This window comes from Zootoca vivipara, chromosome 3 (genome assembly GCF_963506605.1).
Source record: "Zootoca vivipara chromosome 3, rZooViv1.1, whole genome shotgun sequence".
NCBI classification, from domain to species: domain Eukaryota; kingdom Metazoa; phylum Chordata; class Lepidosauria; order Squamata; family Lacertidae; genus Zootoca; species Zootoca vivipara.
In genome coordinates this window covers 100769339-100783508 of record NC_083278.1, presented here as the reverse complement: position 1 = coordinate 100783508, position 14170 = coordinate 100769339, and positions in this window count along the sequence as shown.

Here is a 14170-nt window from a genome sequence, read left to right as displayed (position 1 = left end):
TTCTAAGTAGGTTAATGCTGAGACATGGTGACTGACCAAGGTCAGCCAGTGAGCATCATAGCCAAATTTGAAACCTGGTCTCCCAGGTCCTAGTCCAACACTCTAACCCAGAGGTCACCAAACTTTTTCAGCAGGGGGCCGGTCCACTGTCCCTCAGACCTTGTGGGGGGCCAGACTATATTTTTTGGGGGGAAATGACTGAATTCCTATGCCCCACAAATAATCCAAAGATGCATTTTAAATAAAAGGACACATTCTACTCATGTAAAAACATGCTGATTCCCGGACTGTCCGCGGGCCGGATTGAAAAGGCAATTGGGCCGCATCCGGCCCCCGGGCCTTAGTTTGGGGGACCCCTGCTCTAACCATTGCACCATCTCTAGATGGCCAGCTTTGCCAGATGGCTATGTTGAGAAGGCTGCATCTTGGAGAAAGTCAGGGCAGGCCGGCAGGTGCTTTAACAAGACACAGCCTACTTATCAGACGAGACAGCCAAATAATCAATAAGCCTTTCAATTCATGCAAGCTTATCAAAAGGCAGTGCTTAACTCCTCCTTTACATTTAACACATGCACACACCTCTGTGGCTTTAGCAAGGTGCAATAAATTGGGTTCTAAGTAGTACGGAGACTTGTTTTAAGCACTTTGTCTCGTGGAAATAAATTTCTAAATGAACTGGGATGGCTGCCAAAATCTGTGCCGCAGGAAAAGTGGTATAAATTATGTCTCGCTCTCCGCCCTACATATATTTTGGGATACGCTATTTAGATTAGGGTTGCAGCAGTCATGATTAGCAGGATAGTGTGAAAAACATACTGCCAGTGCTGAAGATTAATAAAAGAACTGGTTCTGCTAGTCCTTCGCCCTTTCACAGCTAATGGAAAACTGCACCTGAGAACACATGATTTGCTTCATAAGAAGACAGGTGAGTTCTGTGTAATTTATACCAGGCAATAAAACGTTTATATAAACACAACAAAGAAATGTGTGTTTGGAGCATTACCCAGATGATTAACTTCTCATCTCAGAATCCTTAATTTGATATGTTTATTCCATAATGGGTGCAAAATTAACAACTGTTTCCGTCAGAGCTAGACTGTGTCTTCAGTCTGTAGACTTAACCCTTTCTCTTCCCTCCACCATAGAAGATTAGTAAAAAGAAGTTCAGGAAGAACTTCTGATAAGTTTTTGGATTTTGATCAGTGAGGCCATCTGAACGTGTGATAAACTCGGAAAAAACAGTTGCCCTTTGATCTGCCAGTGGTATTTTAGTATTTAGGCATTGGTTTATTGGAGCTATTGGAAGAAAGGTGCTGGAAACAATATTTAGCCTGATAAAGCCATCTTCTTGGGCTTTGCAGGGAACAAAATTGGCTTCTGCCATAAAATATTGGCTTTGTCTTTGACGCTTCAATCCTTTGCAAATTGACTCTGAAGCACGTTTGGGGGCATACTCCCAGGCAAGTGTGCAGAGCCTTGCAGTTCTTCAGTGGAAGAGCTCGTCCTTTGCATGCAAAAAAATGTTTCCAGGTCGAGCTGGAAATGGCTCCTATCTGATATCCTGGAAAATCGCTGTCAGTCTGTGTAGAGCAAGGTTTCCCAAACTTGGGCCTCCAGCTGCTTTTGAGCTACAATTCCCATCATCCCTGACTACTGGTCCTGTTAGCTAGGGATGGTGGGAATTGTAGTCCAACAACAGCTGGAGACCCAAGTTTGGGAAACCCTGGTGTGGAGGGACTATTGGAGCCAGATGGTCAGCTTCCTCTATTGCCGGCATACTGTGCTGTTGTTTCCTGGACACAGTGGAGGAAAACTAAAGTAAGATGCTGTCTTACACTGAGCCAGACTGGCTCAGTATTGTCTACACTGATTGGCAGCAACTCTCCAGGGTTTCAGACAGGAGGCACTCCCAGCCCTACCTGTGGATGCTGAAGATTGAACCTGGAGCCTTCTGAATGCGAAGCAGATGCTCTACCAAATCGTGTTGAGCTTTCCCTACAACCAAGAGGCATATAAACCTTGTGAAATAAAAATGAAAAAATTACCACTTATGGCCTTTCCAGCCAGTTGCAGGGTGCTAATAATTCCTTCTCGAGCCCCATACAATCTGATCAACTTGAATCCTGAACACGAAGCACAAATTGTGAAAATGCCAGCCCTTCATCTCTTCTTTCTCACCTTGCAGTGCCTAGTGTCACTAAACATACCCCACGATGTCATTTCTTCACCCCTGTTTCACCACCTGCTTCTTGCAGTGCTGGGAAAACTTGGTGCACCGTGACATTGTGCGACACATAGCAAAGCACCACTGGGGAGAGGACATGAGATTGTGGGGCTGCCATTAGTGGTGGTTGGAGCTTCATCCGGCTTCCGGGCGAAAGCTAATTTTATCGGGGCAAACTCGCTCACTCCTTCCATCTGGGACAGATATTGTGACCGTGAGGGACAGCACATTCAACACTCCTTGACATCACCTGCTGTTATCGTTGCTGAGCTTCTTTCCTTCCTCGAATGAGATCATCGGTTGGCTGAAGACAAGCTGGCTGGAGCTAAATTCAGACAACAAAGAACCCCGGGGAGGGGAGAGGGATAATGTGCATTTGTGATGACCTCGGCAATACAATATCATTTTCACTAGACAGCCTATATCCACAACGCCACCTCAGTTGACTGTGCACAGTCTCTTGGATTTGCCTTTGATTCTGCTGCCTAATTAGCTACAGCTGCTAAAAGCACTTTCTGACTTCACGTGGCCAAATTGCAGCCTGTCCTGGCAAGATGCGAAAAGTAGCCACGGTGAAGTCAGTGTTTATAACTTCCAGCCTTTCCTTTATTTGAAAATGTGCTGTGCATGGGAAGGAAGCCGTTGGAAATTAAGGCACTCCACCTTGACAGCTGCTGGCCCCTGTACTTTGCAATCTTTAATCCGGACTGGGCGTATGGGACTTCTCCGTGGGACTACAGTGGGAGGGGTGGAGAATGTGGAACTTTAAGCTTTCTGAAAAACCAAGAATGTAGCCATTCTCTGTTCACCTTATCAACACCAGGCAGAATTTTATACATGTCCATCATGTCCCCCCTTACCTTTTTTCTGAGCTGAAAAGACCCAAATGTTTCCTCACAGGGACATGTTCCAGTACCTTGGGCAAAGGCATCATTTGAATTTGCTGTTGTCAAATTAGAAAGAGTCTCACTGCCTGTGTGTACCAGTATAAGAACATGCAACTTGTCTTTCTCCCTGACCTCACCTAATTAAGTCATCCTGCCGGCCTGGTGCCCTTGCGCCCCGCACCACCCAGCCTATCCCCTAGAGTCGGCCCTGTGTACGCCAGCTCCCTCGGCCAATAACGCGAGATGAGCGCTGCAACCCCAGAGTCGGTCATGACTGGACCTAATGGTCAGGGGTCCCTTTACCTTTATGCACATCCTGATTTTACTTACAGTATTTAGAAATCTGATGGTGAAACCTCCATGTAGCAAAGTAGTTACATTAGCACACATTAGGGTTAGAACAAGTGCTGTTTTTCTAGAAAAAGAGGTGCCGGAACTCACCATGAACTCACCCTTGTTCTCTTAAAATGGCAATGGCACCCACCTGAGAGGTGCCAGAACTGAGTTTTGGTGAGTTCTTTCTGAAGAACAGCCCTGGTTAGAACCCAGCCATTATTTTCACACCATGCCATTTTGCCCTCAAAATCTTGCAATTTAGTCAGCCTGGGAAGGTAGTCCATGTAGAAGGAAAACTCCGATCCAAAACCTCTGCTGCCTTGCGGGAGAGCAAAAGGCCAAGGGATAATAACCTTACCCAGAGTGGAGTCCCTAAAATGGTTGGATGGCGCCTTGTACTCCTCCTTCTAGCAACTCCTGCAGCCAAGCTGGTGCCAAATATATTGCCTGGGCCACATGAAAATGTGTTTCCTTTGGACCACATCAGCGAGAAGGGGGTCTTGTCGTCTGAGCAGCCATAACCTCCATATGCACTGTTCAGGCTTGCGGCCCAGAGAGGTCATTTCAGTGCAAAGTAGATGTTTTCTCCCAGAAGGCCCTGCCTCCAAATGCTGCTGCCATGTAAGTCTTTAAGGAGGACGGTGTTTGGAGAACTGGTGGGAAGGAGCATGGATGATTGAAGTAGGCTGTTGGGGACACCAGGAGGGGAGATTTTAATTGAGTCGGAGCAGAGCCTGGGAGCTCTTTTTCTGAGGCATGCTTTACAAGCCCTAGAAGGGCACCCCCAAATCTAAGCATGACAAGCTTTGCTGACATCCCTCACCTGAGAACTCCCTGCATTTCCTCTCCTAGCAAACATTCAGTTAGTCATAAAAATAGACCTCAGAGCTTCAGAAAATGATTTATGTCAACCATCCCCTGGCAATGCCCCCCCCTTCTCTCTGCACCAAACTCTCCCAAGCAGACACCTTGTTTTTCCATGCTGGCTTAAGGTTTGGAAATGGGAAATTTCTATTCTCTTCACAATCAATTTCCTCTTTAGACATTGTGGTTTGGGGGTTCCTGACATCATAGTTTGACTATTACAGTTGCTCGTGTGCCTGTGCTTTCCCCTCTTGCTTAAAGACTTCAAGAGCAATTGCACCAGATGCTTTTCCAATAAGCACTGGGAACGCCTTCCATTGTGTGGTCCCTTGTGGTGTGGATATGGGGAAAAAGCAACAACCCTTTTTTCCTTGTTGGAAGGAATCTCTTAAATATCCCTCCTTTAATGATAGAAAATTCGGCTCCCTGTGACAAAATGAATAACTGTGTGCTTTAAGAGCATTGGCTGTTTCATACTTAATAAATGCTTACCTTCTGAACATATGAACATTTGAGGAGCCTCTCAGCAAACTTTTTCAGCAGGGACTGGTCCACTGTCCCTCAGACCTCGTGGGGGGCCAGACTATTAAAGTATATATATATATATATATTGAAGGGGGGAAATGAAGAAATTCCTATGTCCCACAAATAACCCAGAGCTGCATTTTAAATAAAAGGACACATTCTACTTATGTAAAAACATGCTGATTCCCGGACTGTCCGCGGGCTGGACAGGGGCGGTGGGGGCGGGCCGCCCCAAGCAACGGGCTGCAAGGGGCACCATTGCGGATGCCCACCCCGCCCCCCAAATGTGCGCCCCACCCCTGAACGTGTGTCACGACCCTCCGGGAGGCGCACCACGCCCCCGGAACGTATGCCACGCCCCTCCGGGAGGCGCACCACGGCCCTGGAATGTGTGTACCGCCCCTCCGGGAGGCTCGTCCCACCCCCAGAACAGGCGCCAGCCCCGCCCCCGGTGCCGGAGCATGAAGCTCCGCCACTGGGGCTGGATTTAGAAGGCGATTGGGCCGCATCTGGCCCCCGGGCCTTAGTTTGGGGACCAGATGCGGCCCAATCGCCTTCTAAATCCAGCCCCAGTGGCGGAGCTTCATGCTTTTCTAGTCCTGTATCCTGTCATTTCCCCCCCCCCAAACCCATCAATGGCCAACTAGATGTCTCTGAGAAGCCCGGAAGCAGAACACGAGGACAAGAACCTTCTCTCAGTGTCGTTCCTCAGCACCTGGTACCCAGGGGGATGCAAACTGCTTCTGATGCTGGCGAGAATATAAAGCCATCATTACTGGTAGCCATTGTTACCCATCGATATCCTCTGGGTGGGGTTGCCCTCTCTTGGAATGAGCAGGTTCATAGCTTGGGGCACCCTGGGATCCAGCATCATCACTTGAGGCCCAGCTGGCCTTAGAGACCAGGAGTGCCTGTTTGCAGCTATGGCTCATTCACCAGCTATGCCCCCTGTTGAACAGAGATGGCCACTGCACTCCACTTTTAGCATCCAGACTGGATTACTGCAATGCATTTTACATGGGGCTGCCCTTACAGACGACTTGGAAACTTCAACTGGTCCAAAAGGCAGGGTTGCCTTTAGAACTTTAGAACTTACATGAACCATGTTCTAAAACAGCTGCATTGACTGCCAGTTCATTTCAGGGCACAATTTAAAGAGCTCACATTAGTGTTCAAAGCCCTAAACGGCGTAGGTCCAAATAGCTGAAAGAACGCCTCCTCCCTACAGACACGCCTCCCCCCAGGTTAAGATCAGCAGAGGGGGCTCTCTTGGTGGCTCCACCATTTCCAAAAGCTCAGGGGGGTGTTGGCCCGGGAAGAGGGGATTCTTCATGCCTGCCTCTATGCTGTGGAACTGTCTCCCAAGAGAGGTGCCCCTGTCAACCTCATCACACAGATTTCAGAGGACTTTGACACCCAAGGTGTGTGTTTTCAGGGCCCACCCTATCCCTGTGACAGTCTGTTTATTAACTGTACAGGCAACTCCCCATTTACGCTTGGGTTACATTCCAAGGTACCACGCACTTAAGTAAAGTCTCATATATTGGGAACACCATGGAAAAAGCCTGACCACATCACAATCGCTCCCACACCAGTGTGGTGTAGTGGTTAAGAGTGGTGGACTCGTAATCTGGTGAACTGGGTTCGTGTCTCCACTCCTCCACATGCAGCTGCTGGGTGACCTTGGGCTAGTCATACTTCTCTGAAGTCTCTCAGCCCCACCCACCTCGCAGAGTGTTTGTTGTGGGGGAGGAAGGGAAAGGAGAATGTTAGCCGCTTTGAGACTCTTTCGGGTAGTGATGAAGTGGGATATCAAATCCAAACTCTTCTTCTCTTCTTCCCTCCAAATCTCCTTGCTCAAACTCCGACTCTCCACAAGCCGCAAAGGTCAGTGCAAGGGCTCCTGGGGTTGCACTTGCAAAGGATTGTGGGATTGCTAGATGCCATTTTTGCACTCTTTTAGGGCCTCTTTTGCCCCTTTTTGTGCCACTTCCGGGTTTGCGGCGATGCACATGTGCAGGGCCACACATGCCTTGAATGTGCATAAACGGGGAGTTGCCTTTATTTAATTCTGAATTTTAAATCGTTGTAACCCACCTGGGGACCTGCTGATGAAGGGCGGATAATAAATTTAACAGCATCCACCTTAATTCAATGTACCCAATCCCTATACTTCCCCAACACAGAGCCAGTGCCTTCGAAGCAAAAAGATGCTCCTGAGGAATGAGCACATGTGGTCTAAGACCCAGGAAGGTGCCCCCTAAATGGTACCTCCCTTATATGCATCCCCTTCAGAAGGCAGAGCTCCCAGCTATCTCTCACTGTCCCAGTGGACAAGTTTGGCAGAGGGCAGAAGAACACCTTTCAAAGATTTATTTTTCTTTTGAAGTTGGGCACATGGGGGAGGAGGAACCCAACCCCCACAATGCCTTTGACCAAACAGGATGGCACCTGCATTCCTGACTTTGTCTGATGTAAGCCATGAGTTGAAAGTAGCCATTTGGTTTGCTTTTATTCCTGTCTTCGGGCAATTCCAGACAGCTTCTATCAATTTGCCTGGTGCTCGCCATCCCCGGCAATAATTTAGTATGCCGTTAAGAGGATAAAACCACCCGTTGAAGAACAAATAGGATCTGAATGGGAGACAGAGCAGCCAATCCATGAAGCATGTGGAAGCACTGAAATTGGGGGCTGGACTCAGTACTGTCTGCAGTGACTGGCAGCAGCTCTCTAGCATTGCAAGGAGGGGGTCTGTGCCCTGCCTGGAGATGCTGAGGGTCAAACCTGGGACTTCTGCACCCAAAGCAGATGCTCCACCACTCCCCTGCAATCAGTCCCATGTAGCAATCTGGAATTGGCAGCAATAGAAATGTACTAATGCACACAGGGCTACTGGGTGCCACCGAGCCTTTTGGGCTTGCCAATTGGAAGGTTGGTGGTTCAAATCCACGCAACAGGATAAGCTCCCCTTGCTCTGTCCCAGCTCCTGTCGACCTAGCAGTTCGAAAGCACACCAGCACAAGTAGATAAATAGGTACCGCTGTGGCAGGAAGGTAAACAGCATTTCCATGTGCTCTGGCTTCCATCATGGTGTCCCGTTGCGCCAGAAGTGGGTTTAGTCCTACTGGCCACGGGACCTGGAAAGCTGTCTGTGGACAAACGCCGGCTCCCTTGGCCTGAAATCAAGATGAGCGTCGCAACCCCAGAGTCACCTTTGACTGGACATAACCATCCAGGGGTCCTTTACCTTTACTTTACCGTACCCATTTTAATTTATCTGCATGTGCTAGTTATGAGTGTGACGTTCACCAGTGCTTACCTCGTTCGCAATGGGATCAGTCTAGTAAAGCCCTTCTTCCTTTCCTACCTCACTTGAGCAACGGATAAAGCACACCGTAAAGCCATATGAAACTCATAGAATCATAGAGTTGGGAGAGACCACAAGGGCCATCCAGTCCAACCCCCTGCCAAGCAGGAAGGACCATCAAAGCATTCTTGACATATGTCTGTCAAGCCTCTGCTTAAAGACCTCCAAAGAAGGAGACTCCACCACACTTCTTGGCAGCAAATTCCACTGCCGAACAGCTCTTACTGTCAGGAAGTTCTTCCTAATGTTTAGGTGGAATCTTCTTTCTTGTAGTTTGAATCCATTGCCCCGTGTCCGCTTCTCTGGAGCAGCAGAAAACAACCTTTCTCCCTCCTCTATATGACATCCTTTTATATATTTGAACATGGCTATCATATCACCCCTTAACCTTCTCTTCTTCAGGCTAAACATACCCAGCTCCCTAAGCTGTTCCTCATAAGGCATCGTTTCCAGGCCTTTGATCATTTTGGTTGCCCTCTTCTGGACACATTCCAGCTTGTCAGTATCCTTCTTGAACTGTGGTGCCCAGAACTGGACACAGTACTCCAGGTGAGGTCTGACCAGAGCAGAATACAGTGGTACTATTACTTCCCTTGAACTCAGGGGTCAAGAGTGCATGCTCTGCAACTGAAAGACCCGAGGCATGGCCAAGTGAAAGGATCACATAAGCCAAAAGAAGGCATCTGCTAGAGACCATGGAGAGTTTGGGGAAATGAAATCCCCCCAAAGTACAGGAGAGTCTTTATGTATGTTACAGTTGCTGCCAGAATTCTAATCGCAAAAGGTTGGAAGGGAGATTGATACCCATCTAAATCAGACTGGCAAAATAAAATAAGAGAGTATGCCGAACTGGCAAGATTATCAGCAAGGCTAAGAGACGTTACAGGTGAAAAAATTTCCAGACAGTGGGATATATACAGAGTTTATGTAAAAAGAACATTGTCAAAAGATGAATCCGTTGGCAAGGTTTGATTGAGCTTCGGTGTGTAAATAGGATAATTGTACAAAATAAATTTCATGGCAAGTCAAATAATATGGAGAAAGTAAAGTTTAAGCCCGTATTCAAGGAATCTAATTCGGGAATGCGAGGGGAAGATCGGAGGTCTTGAAACATTCAATCACAAATGGATGTACAAATACAGTCTTCAAATCAAATAACATGGATGTTTTCGCTGATCTTATCGTGATAGCAAATAAGTAGCTGGGATATGTTGCAGTTTAACATTTTGCAAGCTTTCTCAGGGCCGAATGTTGGCGTTTCCCCCTCCCCTGGGAGAGACGGTGCGAAGTAAGTAATGATATCATTTATTTTATGGCATTTAACATAAGCGAAAAACATATGCCCGTGGCTCTTTTTTTAAAACAAATAAATGGAACGCATGTGGCTCATCTCTCTGTGTGTCTCTGCTCCTTCTGTCTCTTCCGGAGGATCTCTTTACTTGATACACATTGCATCCATTGTAAGTCATTTATAAGGAGGAGGAGGAATGTTTGTTCCGTAATTATTTACTTTTGAAGTATAATTATCCTGCAGTAGCAGTGGCTGGAAAACATCATTCAACAAGCGCAATTCAGGGAAAGAACATGCAGTGGAGACGATGGGCCATCTTTTTTCTATTACAAGCCCAGCCTGGGGATTGATTGGTACCCAGCACAATGGGGCAAACACTAGGCCTAATCACTGCCCAAGAGGGTCTTCCACAGCTGACTCGGGTGTCCTTTATTTTATTCTATTCTATTTAAGTTAAGCTTCCTTTTTCTTTTTTACAACCCAGAGCTGTAAAGAGAAGCATCAAGTGAGCACCATCTTTATTTCCTTAGTTTGCTCCTGGGCATATCTGTTTGGGGACGATGGGTGTTGGATATTTCAACAGGATCTAGAGGGCCACAAAGAAGCCTGACATTCTGGGGGAAATAAAATGTGGCTTTGCTCACGTTTCCCCTGACGGCTTTCTTTTAAAATGTCTGGCAGCATGCTACTGACTGCCCCCCACTGTGACTGCTGCTGTGCCCCCCACCCCACATTGGTGAGCTCAGTTTTGAGGACCAGTTTTGAGCACCAGGAGATTACTGAAAGAGGCCACAGAGTACAGGGACCCTTCAAACTTATTCCTGATTCCCCTTTTAGGTAACAGCAAAGGGGAAAAAAATGCATCTTCATTGTATATTTTGTTGAGGTGTGTACAGTGCCTTGTGTACAGTGATACAGAAAGGCAGTATGCAAATTAAAAGTGAAATGAAATGAGACAGTTGGAGCCAGGTTTAAATGTGATCTCCTTTGTGAACTCCAGTTCTGGGCATTTATTTACCGTATTTTTCCATCTATAAGATGCCCCCATGTATAAGACGCCCCCTATGTTGGGGGACTCCAATTTAAGAAAATGGGGGGGGGAGATACTATCAGTGTATAAGACGAGCCCAGGTTTTGAACATTATTTTAGAGTAAAAAACCATAGTCTTATACACAGAAAAGTACGGTATTTTTTAAGCACCATATGAATGAATGAATGAATGTTGTCATAGATGGATGAGGGGAGATAGTGATTTTGAGGGGGTGGCAGGTGGGGGAGGCAACTGTCGGGTGATCATTTGTTGCTTTAAAAATTAATAGTGAAAAGGGAAATGTGCACTACAGTGCTAGATAGCGGGACTGTACAGCCTAGAATGTGTGTGTGTGTGTGTGTGTTCCTAATCTTGTATTTTGTTCCCATCCTATTCAATGGGGCCTGGGTGGAAGAGTAGCCCAGTTGACCAGGAGCTGAATAAATACACCCTGCACACAACCGAAGCTTCTAAAAAAAGAGCGAGGGCAATTCCGCTAAGTCACCCAGGGCATGGCTTAGCCCTTAAACCAGTCTGTTCTATAACGTCATGGATTTTTGGCTCGCTGGGTGCTTTTTGTTTTATGCTCCTATTGGCCTCAGCGCAGCTTGTAAAATCCTAGCTGTTGCTTGCTCCTGATAACAACACCCCAAGGGAATCAATTTGACCGCGGGAGAAGCGAACCCGCCATAACTCACAGTGACGTGCAGGTTCAGGCTGGGATGGGACCGGATACCCCGGGATCACAACTTTGGGTGTTAATTTATTGCAAAGCTGAACGGCCCTCCGTTTAGAGAGGGCGAAAACCTCCCCAACGGCCGCTGCCTCCAGAAGAAAGAGTTTAGCAACCACAGCATGGCGTGCAGCGCCTTCCAATTCGCAGGCCTGGTCTATATTGCTTTGTGTAGCTGCTTGCCCCCGTGGGCTTGGCAATTGCGGCTTCTCCAAAGAGCATCCCAGCTGCAAGAACTGATTGAGTGGCTCCGTAGGCAGATGCTGTTGCCAGATTCCAATAAAGCCGGGGCCTTGGGAAAATGTAAGGCAATTATTGATGGGCAGCAACTCACTAATCAGACAATTTCAAAATTAATCCCATATTCCCTCACTGTATTAGCTTGCCTTCGTGTTTTGTGTTTATGGAGGAAATTCACAATTTGAGGGGGGGGGGGAAACTCTCCCCTCCGGCCCAATTATGTCTTTCCGAGGGTATTAAATTAAGAAAAGGAGACATATTGAAAGTGGCTTACAGTTAGCTTCTTCAAAGGATAGGACAGCTACTTAGAACTCCTGCCTCTGTATCGGATGCCGGTTCAGAAACAGACATTTTTCTTCATCTTAGCTAAATAAGCATGAACGACCCGTATAAAGATGTCTGTGCAGAAAGTGAGAGGGAGTATAAATTTGATTCGGGAGTTGCAATGGTGTTCTCCTTAATATGCCTTCTTTATTTGACCTTTTTGTTTGTTTTCTGCAAGATCATAGAATCATAACATTGTAGAATTGGAAGGGACCCTGAGGATCATCTAGTCCAACCCACTGCAGTGTAGGAATATGCAGCTGTCCCATACAGGGATTGAACCTGCAACCTTGGAATTATCAACACCACTCTCTAACCAACCGAGCTATCCAGGTTTACAGGAGCTCTGGGAATAATGAGGATCAAAATTTACACACACACACACACACACACACACACAGATTTACGTATAAGCTACACAAGCTATAGCTTAGGGCCCCACTCTCTTGCCCCCCCCCAAAAAAAAATTAAAGGGAAAAAACTGGATGTACATTTCCAAAATATAAGATAAAAAATCATACAGCAACAATGTTTTGTGTTGTGTAGGCTCCTATGATGTAAGTAATTGTATTTCAGTTCAACAATTACTTTGATAAAATACATATTTTGCTATGTACAAATGGCTTTAGATACCTGTTAGGTCCATAAATTACCATATAGCATATAGTCAACACAAAAAACAGTGACAATTTGTTGTTGACAAAGGACAGCTGAACATATAAAGGGCCCTATTACCTTCAGTAGCTGAGGGCCTCATCAAACCTAAATCCAGCCCTGCACGCGCACACACACACACACACACACACACACACACACACACACAGTGTGAAACCAGAATTGCGTGTTTTTGGAAGCTCACTTGTGCAATGTGGGAACACCAAGAAATTTGCATGGGAGAATGGAGGAGGCTTTTCACCATTGCTTCCTTCCTCCAGCCTGGCTCCAAGTGTGGGGTTTCATATTCAAGTAGAGGAAAACGGCTAGGGGTGAAGGTTTGTAAATGAAAAGTGACCGGGGGGAGAGAGCAGAACCCCTTCCCTCCCGCCGCAGTGCCTCTTCTGCAATGCACATTGGAAGCAAAACCTGGGACTGGGAATCTTGTGGCGACTGCCAAATATCTCTCGTCCCTCCCTTGGCTTGACAAGATGAGCGTGCAGCAACACAGCAGAGGAGAACTTTGGGTTCAAGACACCCAGTACTAGTTCAAGGCTTACCTTCCAAGTCCCGGACTGCAGAATCTGGAACCGGCAGCCGTGTGACACCGGAAGTTGCATCGACGTAACTTCCAGTGTTGCTTTTCCCTTCTATGGGCACCAAAAATGGCCGTCGCCAGCTTCGAAAGTCGCTTGTACGCATGTCAGGAAGCGCGTCGACGCAACTTCCGGTGTCGCTCTGCCCATCTATGGGCACCAAAAATGGCCGCCGCCGACACCGGAAGCCGCGTCTATGCATTTCCGGACATGCGTAGATGCGACTTTCGAAGCCGGCGGCGGCCCGTTTTTGGTGCCCATAGAAGGGCAAATCGGAAAGAAAAAAATGGCCGCCGGCAGGAGAAAATAACGGAGAAAAATGGGAGACGAAGTGATACGGGGGACCACCGGGAAAAGGTAAGTAAAAATGGGGGGTTTCCCGGGGAAAACGGGGTACTTGGCAGCTATGGATGGGAGTTCAGCCCTGACACCGAACAGATTGATAGTCTGTGATCCTCCTCCTGCCGATTCCCTATTTATTTGATGCCTTTAATTTGCTGTTGCTGAGTTCATTTCACCCTTAAGATAGATTCCTTGGCGTGATTAGGAGGCTGCAAAGAACGCCCACGGACAGTGTCAACTTCTGAGGTCACTCTCTGCGCTCCAGTCTGTACACAGCACAGCGCTCCTTTTTTATATGTTCTTCAGCAGGAAACCTGAGCAACAGAACTCTCTGGGTTGATAGGAGGCAGGCTAGCCAGAGTGCCATCTGGATTGTTGCATTCAATTTAGGCCACATGAACGGTCTCTGCTGGAGGTGCATTCTGAGAAAATGGAGGGGAATTGAGCATGACGTGAATAAACCAGCAAATTACACGACTTCCCTCTGGAAGCACCTGCTTTTTGTTAAAGGCCGGGTTGGTTTGCTAACCAACATATGGAGCCGCCTCCTCTCCTACGTCCGACTGACCATTAAAAAGTTTGATACAGTAGTACTTTATTACCGACATGTGGTTCAGTCCCTTTGCTTAAATGCGCAGTGGGTTGTTGTTGTTTTTTTAAAAAATATCTATTTTAATCAAACCACAGTGCCTTGAGCCACGGGGGCACAGAAAATGATTGAAAACATTAGAAGATCTCACCTCTAGATGGTCATTT